Source organism: Bos taurus, chromosome 29, assembly GCF_002263795.3.
Source record: "Bos taurus isolate L1 Dominette 01449 registration number 42190680 breed Hereford chromosome 29, ARS-UCD2.0, whole genome shotgun sequence".
In the NCBI taxonomy this organism is placed as follows: domain Eukaryota; kingdom Metazoa; phylum Chordata; class Mammalia; order Artiodactyla; family Bovidae; genus Bos; species Bos taurus.
In genome coordinates this window covers 38,037,610-38,055,933 of record NC_037356.1, presented here as the reverse complement: position 1 = coordinate 38,055,933, position 18,324 = coordinate 38,037,610, and the positions used below count along the sequence as shown (strand labels likewise).

Here is an 18,324-nt window from a genome sequence, read left to right as displayed (position 1 = left end):
TTTGCTATCTTGGGCCTCTCATGGTATCACTAAGACAGAAACTTCATTCTATAAACTTCTTATTACAAAACGATTTCAAACATAACAAATATAGGAAAGAAGAAGGTCATGAACCTTATATTTCATCATTCAGCATCAATAACTGCAAAAATAACCTCTTAGTCCCACAGGTTGTCATAGACCGGAGACTATGAAACATCAAGGTGGTGGACACTTGAGTTCCCAGTGAAGATATTCTTGACTTGCATCAGGTCTTTTTCTTCTTGCTGTGTTCTCATTTGTGGTGAGGGAAGGGAAGCAGGAAGAGGGAGAATAAGAGAGAAAAAGAGGGAGAGGATAATCCCATCATGAGGGACCACCATCAAAACCCCATGTCAACTTGCATACCTCCCAAAGGCCCTATTTCCTAATACCATCACATTGGGAGTCAAGGATGGACACAATTCAATTCATAGCAGCTATGCAGATCTGTTTTTAAATCAAGACAGACCCTCATTTCATTCTCTCTTTTACCCCTTGTTCATTTTCCTGAAGTGTTTTAGGGACGAGATGAACATTTCACAAAATATACATTCATTAGGGGTATTTGGGGTAAAATGATAGGATGTGAAAAAAATGCTCGTTTGTCCCAATAAAATTAACATCCAATATCCAGTCCATGTACAAATTCCCCTGATTCTCAAAAAGCAGTTTTCACAGTTTATTGAAAGAATGTAGTCATATGTTGCACTTGGTTGTTCTCCTTTAAGAATAAATAACTGTTCCTCTCCCAATTTTAATGTCATTTACTTGTTTGAAACTGGGCAGAAGCAGGGCGGTTTCTCTTACAGAATGTCCCACTATTGGTTTTAGAGCAGGAGTCCACAATACCAGAACAGTGGGTCAGGACCAGTACTGGTCCTTGGTCTATTAGGAACCAGACCTCCACAGCAGGAGGTGGGCTGCAAGCCACTGAGTGAGGCTTCATCTATGTAATAACTGCTCCCCATCACTCTCTCATCATCCCCAGAAGGGACAGTCTAGCTTGTTTTCCTGGAAATGTTTGTAGTTACATAACCTATGCTTAATAGAAACAAAAATAGCATAAATATTGATGATTATTTTCCTTTCTCAGTGCTCAGAATGGTGAGTTGGTGCCCTAGCAATCTATCAGTGATAAATTAGATGTTGCCTATTAACATTTGGACACGTTCAGCCAGCTTAAAAATCTTATTAAAAAAAAAAATAAGATCATGGGATCCAGCCCCATCCTTCACGGCAAATAGAAGGAGAAAAGGTGGAAGCAGTGACAGATTTCTTCATCGTAGCCTCTAAAACCACTGTGGATGGTGACTGCAGCCATTAAATCAGAAGGCATTTGCTTCTTGGCAGGAAAGTTATGAGAAACATAAACAGTGTTTTGAGAAGCAGAAACATCAATCTGCCCAACAAACTGGTAGATGTTTGGCCTTTTCATTTGGATTCCTGAACTTTCTGTCTAGTCCCCATTGGTCTTTGAAATCCCTCAGCTTTCTGGTCCTTCAAGATACCCAAGATTATTTTGTGCTTTTCTTTACCCAATCCTGAAATCAGCCATCTCTTTAAGATCGTCTGATGGGAAATGTATTTAGAAGCTACATGTTAGACCTCAAAATAGCCACTGTTATCAAGTTGTCACTCCTTCTAGGCTTTGCAGTGGTAGGAGGAGGAAGTACACATTTTCCTTAAAAATTAATATAACAAGGAATATAATTATTTCATACAAACTTATGCTTTCAGTTCAAGATTTAAGACAGCGAGGTTTGAATTAAACTTCTATATGTTATGTGTGAACCTCTTTTTCTAGCCACTGAAAGGCTTACTTCAAAACAATAGTTTTAATTATTTCTTGCTTGCTTTTACCTGTTAACATACATACGATTCTGTCACAATAACAGAAACAATATGAGGAACAATAAGTTGTTGAATTATTGCTCTCTGCAGCTGTGATGGTGGTGCAGATGCATGGCGGATGCAACAGGAGCACAGACGCACAGCAGAGATGAACTACCCCACGTCCAAATCAGGGGTGGCCACCAAGAGGAGCTCCCTTACTTCCAAGGTAAGGAGAAGCAGCTGTGCTTTGCTGGAGCAGCTGTGAAGAGACACCCCATGTCCAAGGTAAGAGAAACCCAAGTAAGATGGTAGGCGCTGAGAGAGAGCATCAGAGGGCAGACAGAATGAAACCACATTCACAGACAACAAGCCAATCTGTCACACAGACCACAGCTTTGCCTAACTTGATGAAACTAAGCCATGCCTTGTGGGGCCACCCAAGATGGACGGGTCATGGTGGAGAGGTCTGACAGAATGTGGTCCACTGGAGAAGGGAATGGCAAACCACTTTAATATTCTTGCCTTGAGAACCCCACGAACAGTATGATAAGGCAAAAAGATAGGACACTGAAAGATGAACTCCCCAGGTCGGTAGGTGCAAATTATGCTACTAGAGATCAGTGGAGAAATAACTCCAGAAAGAATGTAGGGATGGGGCCAAAGCAAAGACAACACCCAGTTGTGGGTGGGACTGGTGATAGAAGCAAGATTCGGTGCTGTAGAGAGCAATATTGCATAAGAACCTGGATTGTTCGGTCCATGAATCAAGGAAAATTCATTTCATTTCAGTTCAATCTCTCAGTTATGTCCGACTCTTTGAATTGCAGCATGCCAATTCACACCAATGGCCTCCCTGTCCATCACCAACCCCCGGAGTTCACTCAAACTCACGTGCATCGAGTTGGTGATGCCATCCAGCCATCTCATTCTCTGTCATCCTTTTCTCCTCATGCCCCCAATCCATCCCAGCATCAGTCTTTTCCAATGAATCAACTCTTCCATTGAGGTGGCCAAAGTACTGGAGATTTAGCTTTAGCATCATTCCTTCCAAAGAACACCAAGGGCCAATCTCCTTTAGAATGGACTGGTTGGATCTCCTTGCAGTCCAAGGGATTCTCAAGAGTCTTCTCCAACACCACAGTTGAAGAGCATCAATTCTACAGTGCTCAGCTTTCTTCACTGTCCAACTTTCACATCCACACATGACCATTGGAAAAACCATAGCCTCGACTAGACGGACCTTGGAAGAGGTCAAACAGGAGATGACAAGAGTGAACATAGACATTCTAGGAATCAGCGAACTAAGATGGACTGGAATGGGTGAATTTAACTCAGATGGCCATTATATCTACTACTGTGGGCAGGAATCCCTTGGAAGAAATGGAGTAGACTTCACAGTCAACAAAAGAGTCTGAAATGCAGTATTTGGATGCAATCTCAAAAATGACAGTGTGATCTCTGTTCATTTCCAAGGCAAACCATTCAAAATCACGGTAATCCATGTCTATGCCCCGATCAGTAACACTGAAGAAGCTGAAGTTGAATAGTTCTATGAAGACCTAGAAGACCTTCTAGAAAACACCAAAAAAAAAAAAAAAGATGTCATTTCCACTATAGGGGACTCGAATTAGGAGTCAAGAAGCACCAGGAGTAACACACAAATTTGGCCTTGGAGTACAGAATGAAGCAGGGCAAAGGCTAATAGTGTTCTGTCAAGAGAACACACTGGTCATAGCAAACACCCACTTCCGACAACACAAGAGAAGACTCTACATATAGACATCACCAGATGGTCAATGCCAAAATCAGATTGCTTATATTCTTTGCAGCCAAAGAAGGAGAAGCTCTATACAGGCAGCAAAAACAAGACTGGGAGCTGACGGTGGCTCAGATCATGAACACCTTATTGCCTAATTCAGACTGAAGTTGAAGGAAATGGAGAAAAGCACTAGACCATGCAGGTATGACCTAAATGAAATCCCTTATGAATATACAGTGGAAGTGAGAAATAAATTTAAGGGACTAGATCTAAAAGACAGACTGCCTGATGAACTATGGATGGAGGTTCATGACATTGTACAGGAGGCAGGAATCAAGACCATTCTAAAGAAAAATAAATGCAAAAAATAAAACTGGCTGTCTGAAGAAGGCTTACAGATAACTATGAAAAGAAGGGAAGCAAAAAGAAAGGAGAAAAGCAAAGATATACCCATTTGAATGCAGAGTTCCAAAGAATAGCAAGAAGAGATAAGAAAGCCTTACTCAGCAATCAATGCAAAGAAATAGAGGAAAACAACAGAATGGGAAAGACTAGAGATCTCCTCAAGAAAATTAGAGTTACCAAGGGAATATTTCAAGCAAAATGAGCTCAATAAAGGACAGAAATGGTACAGACCTAACAGAAGCAGAAGATTTTAAGAAGAGGTGGCAAGAATACACAGAGGAACCGTACAAAAAAGATCTTCGCAACCCAGATAATCACGATGGTGTGATCACTCATATAGAGCCAGACATTCTGGAATGTGAAGTCAAATGGGCCTTAGGAAGCATCACTACAAACAAAGCTAGTGGAGGTGATGTAATTCCAGTGGAGCTATTTCAAATCCTGAAAGATGATGCTGTGAATGTGCTGCACTCAATATGCCAGAAAATTTGGAAAACTCAGCAGTGCCCACAGAACTGGAAAAGCTCAGGTTTCATTACAATCCCAAAGAAAGGCAGTGCCAAAGAATGCTCAAACTACAGCACAATTGCACTCATCTCACACGCTAGTAAAGTAATGCTTAAAATTCTCCAAGCCAGGCTTCAGCAATACACGAACCATGAACTTCCAGATGATCAAGCTGGTTTTAGAAAAAGCAGAGGAACCAGAGATTGTATTGCCAACATCTGATAGATTATCAAATAAGCAAGAAATTCCAGAAAAACACCTACTTCTGCTCTACTGCCTATGCCAGACTTTGACTGTGTGGATCACAATAAACCGTGGAATTTTCTTAAGGAGATGGGAATACCAGACCACCTGACCTGCCTTTTGAGAAACCTGTATGCAGGTCAGGAAGCAACAGTTAGAACTTGGCACGTAACAACAGACTGGTTCTAAATTGGAAAGGAGTATGTCAAGGCTGTATATTATCACCCTGCTTTTTTAAATTATATGCAGAGTATCTCATAAAATCGCTGGGCTGGAGGAAGCACAGACTGGAATCAAGATTGCTGGGAGAAATATCCATAGCCTCAGATATGCAGATGACACCACCCTATTACAGAAAGGGAAGAAGAATAAAGAACCTCTTGATGAAGGTGAAAGAGGAGATTTAAAGGTTGGCTTAAAGCTCAACATTTAGAAAACTAAGATAATGGCATCTGGTCCCATCACTTTATGGCCAACAGATTGGTAAACAGTGGAGACAGTGGTTGACTTCATTTTTCTGGGCTCCAAAATCACTTCAGATGTTGATTGCAGCCATGAAAATAAGAGACGCTTACAGCTTGGAAGGAAAGTTGAGACCAATCTAGACAGCATATTGAAAAGCAGAGAAATTACAATGTCAACAAAAGTCCATGTAGTCAAGGCTATGGTTTTTCCAGTGGTCATGTATAGATGTGAGAGTTGGACTATAAAGAAAGCTGAGCCCTGAAAAATTGATGCCTTTGAACTGTGGTGTTGGAGAAGAGTCTTGAGCATCTTCTGAACTGCAAGGAGATCCACCCATCCATCCTAAAGGAAATCAGTCCTGAATGTTCACTGGAAGGACTGATGTTGAAGCTGAAACTCTAATACTTTGGTCACCTGATGTGAAGAGCTGACTCATTTGAAAAGACCCTGATGTTGGGAAAGATTGAGGGCAGGAGGAGAAGGGGATGACAGAGGATGAGATGGTTGGATGGCATCACCAACTCAATGGACATGAGTATGTGTGGGCTCTAGGAGTTGGTGATTGACAAGGAGGCTTTGCGTGCTGCCGTTCATGGGCTCACAAAGAGTTGAACATGACTGAGCAACTGAACTGAAGTTGTTGAATACAGTGTCAGATTTCTTTCCTTTTTTCTTTTGGTTTTTTTGGTTTTGTTTTTTGATGGGCAAGATTTTTGTTTTTCCTTTAGAAGTTATTCCACTCTGAATGTAGAGTCATAAGTCTGAATTTTAAAGCCACTTAAGTAATGTGTTGTTATAGGTAGCTAGTCAACAACTTGATGCAATTAGATTTCTTAGTCTTTGTTCTCAATTTGTTCAGTTCATTTCAGTCCTTCAGTTGTGTCTGTCTCTTTGCAACGCCATAGACTGCAGTATGCCAGGCTTCCCTATCCATTATCAACTCCCGGAGCTTTCTCAAGCTCATGTCCATCGACTTGGTAATGCTATCCAACCATCTCATCCTCTGTCTTCCGCTTCTCCTCTTGCATTCAATCTTTCCTAGTATCAGGGTCTTTTCCAATGAGTCAGCATGTTTAGTATGCAATCAGACTCTTTTTAAATCAGCCAACATGAATTAAATTCCTCTCTGTCCCTACTGCACTCCCAACTCTATGCCAGAAACAAAAAAACCGCAGAGACTGAAGGTTGATTCCAGCACGTCACTGTGGAGATTTTGTTCCCTCTTTTTTACTGGAAAAAAAAAAAAGTTTCTAACATTAAAATCAGTAGATTGTACATAAATATCCAAACTTCTGATTCTCTTAAAAACATGGCCAACTGGAGTGCTTTACAGTATGGGTGAAGTAGAGGAAAGGCTGCTCCCAGTGATAAGGCCTGTGCTGCCTGGATTCCAACAAGACCACCTAGTCCTAGTATCATATCTCCTGCATCCTGAGGCCACGAGTTAGAGAGAGCTAGACTTCTAGCTCTCTTAAGATAGACTACTTTTGTCTTGATCAACTTTGACTTTGAAGCCTTTAACCCAGAACCTAGCACAGTTCTTCCTTGTACAGTTGTTGGATGATATAAAATATCTTGTGGATGGGTATGAAATTTTTTCCAATACTGAAACCATGTAATGGAAATACTGGTCTACCCTAAATCTTTGATGCAGCCTGGCATCATAGGTGCCCTGATGTCTGCCATTAGACCCACTACCTAAAGCCAGTTGTATGCCCCTGGGCTGTCCCTGAAGTCTTCACTTTGCCATTTGACAATTTATCCTCCTAGCAACCTCCTCTTCCACGAAGACAGCAATGCCTATCTCATCAAGTGGCTAGGAAGATGACATGAAACCACACGTGTCGAGCATGGCCCCTAGTATCCATTTTCATAATGTTCATAGCAGTTTTCTTTCTCCAAGTAGGCAAGGTTCTCTGTCTTCTTAGATGTCCATGCAGATCAGTTTGATTTTCCAGCCAAAATTCAAGGAAGAGATTACAGTTCAATTCTCTGTATTCTGAGAAGCTTCAAAGGCCACTCACCAAGGACACTGATGAAGGTAAAGATTTTACCAAGATCTTTATGTTTTTTTCAGATCTTTTAGTGGCCTAAAGGCAAAAACTCGGGTAGGTCAGAGCATATATAACTAGGGGCTCCTGGTCACCACTACATGCTAAGAACCCAAACTTCCCTGAGTACTTGGATGTAGGAAAGAAGCATGAAGTGGCTTGTGGTCCTTGGGCTGGTGGCCTTCTCAGAGTGCATAGTCAAGTAAGTATGGGGACTGTAAGTCTCATCATATTCCTTTCTCGGATTTTTCTTTTCATCTGATTATTCTTCCAGCCATCAGGTTTAGAAGGGAATGGAATATTTCCCTAAGAGTCTTAAAGTTCAACTGTTTCTTATTGATAAGTAACTTGCTAGAGGAACTGTGGATCCCAAGGTCTTGGTGTAAATTTGGATTGCACAGCTCTTGGGGTCCAGTCATGTCATGACCTGTTGAAAATGCAACTCCTTGCAACTGTTCAATGCACAGTCTATGCAGATGTTGATGTGGTCCTGTGGAATAGCACTTTCTACATTTTATTCAACACATCCTCTTTTTTCCCTGTCTATTTCAGTGTGTATATGCCTATGTCTGCATCTCGGTATCACTGCCATTTATCTCTTCATCTCTTTGGAAGTCACTGGGAGTGTATTTTTCTTTGTGTTGTTTGCTTTTAATTTTTCACTTGACTCTTCCTTCCTTCTCAAGATTCTGAATTTCCCTTATTTGTTGCCTATATCTTGGATTCTTCCTTTAACTCTCTCTTCTCTTTCAACTTGGACAAAAATACACTGTTTTATATACACTGTTTTATATCTGACAAGCAGTGTGACCACAGCCAACTCAGAAACCTCTTGCATTTCAAATTGCTCCCTTGTAAAAGAGGATAAGAGTCCCCCTTCCACCTCCTTCCTTGACATTCTATGAGAAGGAATGAGTGGGATGGCAAAAGCAATATAATGGCTGTAATTTTTTGAGACTTCCTATTTATCAGGTACCTTATATCCATCACTTCACTTATCCCCAAGATATTTTATTTGGAGGGTTTGTATTGTTACATTCCACCATTTCACCGAAGTGGAGACTGAGACACCACATGGTCATATGGCTTACCCAAGATTGCAGAACAGAACCTGTATTCAAATCTATGCCTTTGCTATGGTATATGCATAAAATTTTGATGATAATTTGCCTCATAAAAATGATTAGAAAATACACAGGGCCATTACAATGACAGTTATACCTTAACACTGACAGTTTGTTGTAGCATCTTCTTTGTTTTCTTTGTCAAAAGCTTGGTGAAAGAATACCTCTAAGGAGAGTGAAGACCATGACAAAAACCTCAGTGGAAAAAACATGCTGGACAACTTCCTGAAGGAGCATATTTACAGACTGTCCCAGATTTCTTTTCATGGCTCAAATCTAACTATTCACCTGCTGAGAAACATCAGGGATGTGAGTATTTTGGGAGGATGGTGCTCCACAGCGCCCCCTGGTGCTCTAGCCTAGCACTGGGGCTCATCTGGAGGTGCCAGGTGGGATGTTGAGGTTGGGGTTCCTGCAGGAGGCAGAGACATTGGAAAACAGGGACCCCACCAGAGGAGAAGTCACTCTCATCCTTAACTGTTGGTCTTTGTGACTGGGCCTGGCAATTACCAGGTGGCAGGTAAATATCCATTTCTGTGTCAAAGATGTGTCATTAGTTTGAGGGTGATTGTTCCTTCTGAACAAAGTGAGCCACTCAGTTACAGATGAAGAGTGAACCATCACTGATCAAAAGGTAGAGCCAACTGCAAAGCAATTGTGAATCCCCAGGCAGAGGAATTCAGTTTCCACAGATGCAAGAACCACAGCAGTAAAAAGTTACTGAACCTGTATTCCGTGTATGGTCATAAGAATCACTGTGGTTTCTGTTTTAAGATTAGAAAAAGGGCTTATTTTGTCTTCAAGATGTCTTCAAGAATGCCCATGCCAGCCTGAGAGATAGGCAAAGAGTAAATCCGTGTCAAATGAAAGGGTCACCTGTGTGGTGTTGATTAAATGTGGCCTGAGTTTAGAGGGAGTGCCTGGGGTTGAACAAAAGGACCTCCTGGAGAAGCCGGTGCTTAGGCTGGGTTTGAAGAGACTACAGAGTTTCTCAAATGAAGGCACCAGGATTTCCCTGGGTGTCCAGTAGTCCTGGAGGCCCAGTGGTTTTGCCTCTGGGCTTCCCATGCAGAGGTACCACTTCAACGCCTTGTTATAGAGTCAGTATCTTGCATACAATGTAGCACAGGAAAAATATATCAAATGCAGATACCTCTGTGACCAAAGTCTGCGAGCTTCACGGTGGTTAGAAAGTGATCTCAAGAGATACGTGACACCCAGAGGGAGGCATCTGTGTGGGAATAGAGGGTAGCCAGTTCTGCACTAACCCACTCCCTCTTTTTCCCTGTAGATGCTCTACGTGGGTAACATCACCATTGGAACACCCCCTCAACAATTCCAGGTTATCTTTGACACAGGTTCATCTGACTTGTGGGTGCCCTCCATCTTTTGCACCAGTCCAGCCTGTTGTGAGTACTGACACCCCGTACACGGACCATCCTTCACTTGCCCTGCCACCCTGTTTCCACACTTGGCACCTGATGACACTCATCTCTTGTGTCTGCAGCTACACACATTAGGTTCAGACATCTTCAGTCTTCCACCTTCTGATCTACCAATAAGACCTTCAGCATAGCCTATGGATCTGGGAGAATGAAAGGAGTTGTTGTTCATGACACAGTTCGGGTAACACTGTAAAAAATGCTGAGGCAGGACTGGCTATGGCGTGACCAGTGGTTGCAAAACAGATGCAGGACCATCTGGCAGGACCCTTCCTAGCCTAACTCCCATAGATATTGGCCATCTTATCCACAGGGTCATGTCTCTGGGGAGGCAATGGCCATGGTGGCACATGAGCAAACAAATTAGCTAACCCAGACAGTGGCTTGAGGTGTGGACTGCAGCTCCTCTGCCTATGAGAAGTTCAAGGTTCATTTTTCTGGGAACAAGAAGAAAGGATAAAAGCACCCACTTTTATATTCATGGACTATTCCAGGAACTTTCAGTTGATAACTGTTTTAATCCTGCAACAACCCCACACCACAGTTACTCTGGTTAGCTTATGAGACATATGAGGAAACTGAGGTGCAGACAGCAAGGGCCTTGCTGAGGGCACACATATGGTAAAAGGTGGAGTTAGGCTGGCTTTTCAGGACTGAAGTTGCTGTGGGGTGTTTGGGGACAGGATAAAACTGATCTGGGGACCCTGGAGGCAGTCAAGTGCTTCAGGTATCCAGAGTGGAAAACTGGGGACCTAAGAAGTCAAGGGGCCTGATAAATGAGTTCTCACCCTAGAGGACCCTTGAGAGTCTAATAAACCTATGGCCTCCCTCCCCCCGTTATACTTGAGTAGTTCCCCTCTCTCTCTCTCTCATACACACTTACATAAATATACACATATCCCCAAAAGTGAATTTCCCAGGCAGTAATTTCATAGAATCCTGCAAGCAAGATTGTGTTTTTGGCTTCTGTCTTCCTGGACAGATGCAGAATCCACAGTACCTTACAGAGAATGCAGTCGATTCCTGTCATTAGGTCATGCCATAGAGAAGGCTCTCTTGCTCTCGATAGTTTTATCCACAAGGTGGCACCAATGGGTCCTGGCCTGACTCTTGGTTGCCCGACCTGGACAGAAGCCACAAGGCCAATTTGACTCACTCGGGTGGTGTTTTTCACAAGGGCAGATGTTTTAAAATTCACAGCCTCTCCCAAATGGAACCCAAATTCCCCTCCCAGCTTGGTCTAACCTTCTGAGGTCCACCAAAGACACAGCCCAGCCTCAATTCTTCTTTGAGGATCTAGCAGCAGTGCACCCCAGCCCAGTCCTAGCCCCACTTCACGTATCTGTAAGTGGGAACACTCTTCTCTCCCACAGATTGGGGACCTTGTAAGTACTGACCAGCTGTTTGGTCTAAGCATGGAGGAATATGGGTTTGAGGGTATACCTTTTGATGGCATCTTGGGTTTGAACTACCCCAACATATCCTTCACTGGATCCATCCCCATCTTTGACAAGCTGAAGAATCAAGGTGCCATTTCTGAGGCGGTTTTTGCCTTCTATTTGAGCAAGTAAGTCTAAGATGGACACTCCCTATCTCCACATTAGCTATAAGATGCTTTCAGTTGCAGGAAAATTATAGAACACTTGATAAAGAAGTATCCTGAGATATAATCTAACCAAGGATAATTTTGGACCCAGAGACTACCTGGCTTCACTGCTGGATTTTATAAATAAAAGTTTATTGGAACACAACCCAACTCCTGGGCTTAAGACCAGTAACTTGGTCTAGGGAGCTGAGTGAGGAGGAAGGCTAATGGAAGGCAACAGGAAACAAGTTGAAGTCAAAGGCATTACAATTTGCTTATAAATTTGATAAGGAAGGAAGGAGAAGGATGGTAGATATCTTCCCTTCCTAATTAGCATATCACTGGGAGCCCATTTCCAGCAACCCAACCCAATTTGTAGGAGCCAGTGAGAAACGAAAGTGTGGGACACAAAAGTGTGGGACCCCTTGTTCAAGAAATATTAGGCATTTCAAGACAGGGAGAGCACAGTGGGGTCCCTTCTGAGTGTGGGGCCCTTTGGATAGTAGAGGTCTTAGGCCAGTGGAGCCAACTCTGGGTGACCTGAACCCACACCCTTAGAACTCCCAGGCCTTGATTTTCCTGAAAAATGACAAGATGGTCAAGGGGAAAGCAAAACGCTTCAGCACCCTTTCCTCTGAGATTGTCTGAGCACTCAGGTCACAGGTGGTCCAGGGCGTCTTCAGAAGACATAGTGGGTGGAGTCCAGCCAGGTGACTCAGCTTCTAACCTCCTTTGTGCCACTCATTAGCCTGTAACAGGGCTCAGTCTGGATCTCAATCTCTCCTAGACTCAATTTCTGCACCTGTACATGGGGACATTATTAAGGCCTTGATGGGTGGACAAGCACAGCTCTCAGACAGTGCTGTTGTTACTGTCCTCCAAGGATCCCCCCATCACTTCTCTCTACAGAGACAAGCGGGAGGGCAGTGGGTGATGTTTGGTGGGGTGGACAATTGCTACTAGAAGGGAGAGCTCAACTGGGTACCATTGATCCAAGCAGGTGACTGGATTGTACACATGGACCAGTAAGCCTCTCCCTCTGAGGGTCAGCCCAAGTGATGTTCCCACTACTATACGTGGACATAGGCAGACACACACAAATTCATTCTCAGACATACACTCACACAGACATACACACCACCTGCAACGTCACAGACAGACACACAGACACATGGAAACACACAAGCAGACACTTATAAATGTGCACAGAGACACATAAAAAAATGCATAGCTAGTCAGAGACACACAAGCACACACAGAGACACATAGAAACACACATAGAAACAAACACACAAGCACATAGATACAAAAACAACCCATGGGTTGATAATCCCCAGGCCTTCTGAGAAAGGCTCTGACCAGGGTCCTAAAAGGCACCAAAGAGGTCTGTGCAGCTAGGAGAGGGCTGCACCAACTGCCCTTTGAGGTGGGGAGCATGGTTATAGGACTCTACAGTGTGGTGAACAGAGGATCAGGGATAATTTCACCAGCCTGAAAAGAGCTATAATAAGATGACCAACTGTCCAGGGCTACCTAGGACATAGGAAGTTCTCAGTACAGATAAATGTCATTTTAAAAGCAGGGACAGTCCTGAGAAAATGGGGAAAACTGGTCTTCTTAGGGAGCAGCTACTGAGCAGTGGAGAGAGGTTAGCTGCAGTCTTAAGACGTGAAAGCAAATAATAAAAAAGACACCCCACGTTCTTGAGCATAGAGTGGGACCAGGGCTATAACAGAGAATCAGGAAGGCGGGATCCAGGACCGACCTGAGGAAAAGAGGCACAATTGATAGGATTCTGTGTGATACCCTCAGACAAAAGGTGACCTGTCCTTTGGAGTTTCTGTGGGCTAGTCATGTATTTCCTGGCCAGGGTCTCAGGATCTGAGCTGGTTGTAGGAGCAGTGCTGGCAGACACCCTCTCCCATAGGAACCCCTCTTTCCCCTACTATGAGAATCTGCTGCCCCTGCAAATATCCATCTTCACTCTGTGTGTGACCCAATATGTGTTCCCCACCAGATACAGCTCTCTGGAGGTTTCTTATTGTTTCTCAGTCTTCATTCACTCATTGAACAGACAAGCATTGGGTATCCACTGTGTTCCAGGCACTTTAGGGAGGCAAGGAGAATAAAACTCGTCCTCACATCTAAGAAGGCATATATACATGAAGTGACTCGCCCACATAGTGAATTGTGACTTTTGTGCATGCTAGACTTGAGGAGGAGAGGGCAATGGCAACCCACTACTCTTGCCTGGAAAATCCCAGGGACGGTGGAGCCTGGTGGGCTGCCCTCTGAGGTCTCACAGAGTCGGACACAAATGAAGTTAGTTAGCAGCAGCAGCAGACATGAGGAAGGGTCTACAGAGAGTGACTAAGACAGGAAACTGATAACCACCAAGGGAAAGACTTCCCGAAAACAATACAATAAAGCAGGAATCTGGAAGATGAGAAGCAATTTGCTAGTCAAAGAGAAGTGGAGTCTTCTAGGAAGGAAGACCAGCTTGTGTCATGGTACAAAAGATCCTGGTCTATTCAAGTAGTGCATTTGAGGATGTCAAGAAATGTGCTGTGTCTAGAGCAAAGGAAAAGAGGGTGAGAGATGAAGGGCTGTTTAGGAGACAATCAGGAAGGGGACAACTCTGGGGAGACTCAGAGTGACCTTGATGCCCGCTTTCTTCCTTTGTCTCAGCATCTCCATGAAAAGAAAGGTTATTGCTTGTTCTGGTGGCTGCGAGGCCGTTGTTGACATCCGGGTATCACTGATCAAAGGCCCAAGAACACTGGTTGATAACATCCAGAAGCTCATCGACGCCATGCCACGGGGTTTCAAAGTGAAGGGTCATGCCCCAGGGTCAATCCCAGTCTCTACACACAACAAGGATCACCAGGGCCAACCTCTCACCCTCTCCCTCTAACAGCACTACGTTTCATGTTCTGTGGTTAATACCCTGCCCTCTATTACATTCACCATCAACGGTATCAACTACCGAGTGCCAGCTCGAGCCTACATTCTCAAGGTGAGGGGACAATACTGAGGGTTGGTTCTCAAACTGGAGCTTGCAGGAACACTTGGGCTGCTGCTGGGAGGAGGGCGCCCTCTTCAGGCCATGTCACACAATTGCAGATGCTGCTGAGCCCTGTAGCTTTGACAGTACCTCCCACAAAACCAATTACTTGAGAGTAAAGGGCCGTGTGGAACACTGATCTTCCTGAAATATGTGGACAGGCCACACCATATGGCATGGTGGGAATCAGGGAGAGGGGAACACTAAGATCCTCAGTCTCAAAGTGCTTCAATTCAATCCAAACCCTTAGTTGCATGAACATGAAATTCAGCTATGGCAGTCCCTGAAACAGCCCATGTTACAATGAGAATGGCTGGGGACAGTCCCAGTGTGATATCCTAGCATAAGTTAATAGTCTCCCTTCCCTTCTCAAAGTTTTCCTGGTTTGGATAATAAATTACATGGTTAGCCTAGGTCTTGGCTGCACCTTCCCCTTGCTCTGGCCAGGTGCCTCCTTTGTGAGTTGGGGTACCCGATCCCTCTGTGGGGAGGTTGAATGCTAATGTGAATAAAGGGTGCACAGTGACTGCTCAGCCCCAGCACAGGGTGGAGGCTTCATGTCAGCTCCCTGTGGGAGTTCAGAGCAGGCTGATGGGCTCAAAGAAGGCTTTGAGGAAGAGAGGGAATTTCAGGAATTCTAAAACCAGAAACTCATTGAGCCATATGGAAGGTTGCTTGATCCCAGGCAAAACTGCACTGGATTCCATGCAAATGACATCCCAAGGTGCTCTGCATTGGGGCACTGGGGACTTACTCGGGGTGATGAGGGCTACAGACTCACCAGTGGGAATGGCGAACCAGAGTACACTACCCAACCAAGCCTGGAGTGGCCAAAGAGGGTGAGTGCGGGCTGAAGGAGGGTTCTCAGAGTTCCTGAGTTAAGTCTTCAGGGACGTGTTGTGGGCACTGCTCTACTTAAGATGGATAACCAACAATGAGTTGCTGTGTAGCCCGGGGAAATCCACTCAGTTATACGACAGCTTGGATGTCACAGGACATCCAGGGTACACGGATACATACGGTTAAGTCCATTTACTGTCCAACTGAAACTCAGAATATTGTTAATCAGCTATACTCCAATACAAAATAAAGTTTTTTAATAAAGTACGGATTGTGGAGATGCATGACGAGAACCAGCATTCTCTGCAGAGAAAACAAGGAGCAGGAGCCAGAAGGAAAGAAACAGGGAGAGAGGAGAACTATGGACAACTTGTTCTTTTCTAAAAAATTATATTGAACTGTGGCTAATCTTCAGTGGTGCGTTCAGTTCTGCCACACAACAATGTGACTCAGTTATACACATTAAAAATATATATGTTTTCTTATTCTTTTTCATGTGGTTTATGACTGGATAGTTAATATACTTCCTTATGCTCTACAGTAGGACTTTGTTGTTTTTCATTCCTCTGTTTCTCCAAATCCCAGTCCTCCCCTTGCCCATACCCTTCCTCATGGAAACCTCATCTCTTGGCCCTTTTTGGTTGTGGATGAACTCTCATATCCCCTGCTAATGAGAAAATCCCTTGATACTTACCAAAAGAGGGAAATAAAACAAAGAATTGTGATGGGTCTGGATATTGGGGGAGTCACTGGTAAGGGTTCATGCTGACTGTTGTGTGTCTCTGATTCCCCCAGGATTCTAGAGGCCACTGCTATACCACCTTAGAAGAGAACACAGTGAGGACATCTAGAGAGACCTGGATGCTGGGTGACATCTTCCTGAGGCTGTATTTCTCAGTCTTTGATTGAGGAAATGACAGGATTGGCCTGGCACGGGCAGTGTAAATGCTTGGAGTGGTTCAGGAATCAGTAAGGACACTCCTAACACACACTCACTCACACTTTGGGCACTGCTGCCCAGGATACTGGTGAACTGTATTTGGTGGTCTGCACACCCTATTCTCAGTAAAGAATAAAGGATTTCACTCTTAATAGTGCTGAAACAAATGGTTACCTCTGTTTGTGTCTGGGTGTGAAGGATCTAGAACCAAGTCTGAATCAAAATTGAGAGGAGGCCTACTCCAACTGGCTTCAAGAAAAAGGGAGACTCATTGAAATGATTCTGGGAATCCAGGACACAAGAATCAGAGAAATACAAAGATCTCAGTGACTGGACCCAAGAAATCAGAAGTCATCAATTCTCTCTCACCCTCGATCTTTCTCTTTGCTCTTCTTTGATGGTCTTAGCCTGGCAACTTTCTTCCTTAAGGCTTCTACACCTAGTGAGGGAGTCCAGGCTACCTGCCCTAGGGTTTTAAATCCTGAAGGCATCAGCTAGTAAAGAAAGATTGCAGATATCAGAGTTCAAGGGTGTTCTCTGAATGACCCCTCTCAGATCACATGTACAGTCCTAGATCAGCCATCCTGGCAGGGACATGGGGTCTTATGACTGGCTTTACATGGTCTATGGCCCTGACCCAACAGCACACATAATTGTCAATTTCCTCCAGAACTACAGGACTGAAGCTGGGGAGAGGCTGCCCCAAGGAAAGTGACTGGGAGATGGTCTAGGCCATGGAAGAGTTTGTGATGACCCACAAACTCCACCACCTCCTCATTCAGGAATTATAAGGGGTAATGAAATAGACTCTCTTCATCCCATCTCAGATGATCTTATTACTAGGATGTGATAAGACTGAGAGCTGTGTGGGGAGAACCAAAGAAGAATGAATTACAGAGACATGAATGAAGGGTGGTGGCCTTTATTACTCATCATGAATGGTCTTCAGTAGGATCACATTCCCCTGCCCTTCTGTGTGCCCACCACCCCCAGGTTTGCCATGACCATGGAAGATACTTCGGCCAGTAGAATTTGAGTAGATATAATATGTCACTTCCAAATGGAAGTATTATTTTCTGTCCCACTAGCTGGAATGCAGATATAATGACAGGAGCTGGAGCAGCCATGTTAGACCAGAGGTATGTAGCATAGATGGAAGATGTAACAAGAAAGAAGTGGGCCCTCATCTCTGTGGAGAGATCTGCACTATATGACAGAGAATTGAGATTGTGTTGTATTTAAAACAATGTTATTTAGGGTTTGATTACAGTCATTGAACCTGTAACCTAACACTCATAATAGAATAACTGATCTTTGTGTTAGCCTTGTCTTGACATTAGGGTCTGAATGAGACAATATCTACTGATGTATACTTACAAGTGAGTCAGGTGACAGCCCTGTCCTCTGGAAGCTGTGCTCTAGTGTGGGATTCAGAAACTGAAGCAAGAACAAAGCCACATGGCAGGACAGCTTCAAGATCTTGCAGGAACCCTTGGGAGGGGAACCTCAATCAGTCCTGATCTCAGGAGGTTGCTTGAAGCAGGGATGATCCTCTATCAGTCTCCTGATAAATAGGCCATGGTGCCAAGTTTCATATAAGAGTGATTTATTTCAAATTCCTTCCAGAGTGTTGTCCCTTTTGATGCAGGGCTTAAGATATGCGTTTGAGTCCTGGTTTGGTAAGATTGCAAATGCCCCAGGGCAACTAAGCTGGTGGGCCACAACAACTGAGCCTGAGTGCCCTAGAGCCTGTGATCTACATCAATAGAAGCACGGGATTGAAAAGCCAGTGCACTGCAATTACAGAGTAGCCCCTGCTCGCTGCAAATAGAGAAGTCCTGAGCAGCAATGAAGACCTAGTGCAGCCAAATTTTTTTTTTTTTTTTTTTTAATTCTCCCAGAGAAAGCAGTGAGGTCTCAGAGGAAGCAGGACATGAAAAAGGATGAAACCAGTCTGGGTCTGATTTCATGCAAGTCATGGAGAGGGAAGCTACAGCCTGTTTTCACAGAGAACTTGGGATGTAAGTTGTTCCTCAACCGTGTCC

At 44.0% G+C, this 18,324-nt stretch overlaps 1 pseudogene; it reads left to right on the top strand.

The window, feature by feature from the left end:
• The first annotated feature begins 7,433 nt into the window (after positions 1 to 7,433).
• Positions 7,434 to 16,372, top strand: LOC785335 (pregnancy-associated glycoprotein 1-like; annotated as a pseudogene).
• Positions 16,373 to 18,324: the final 1,952 nt, after the last annotated feature.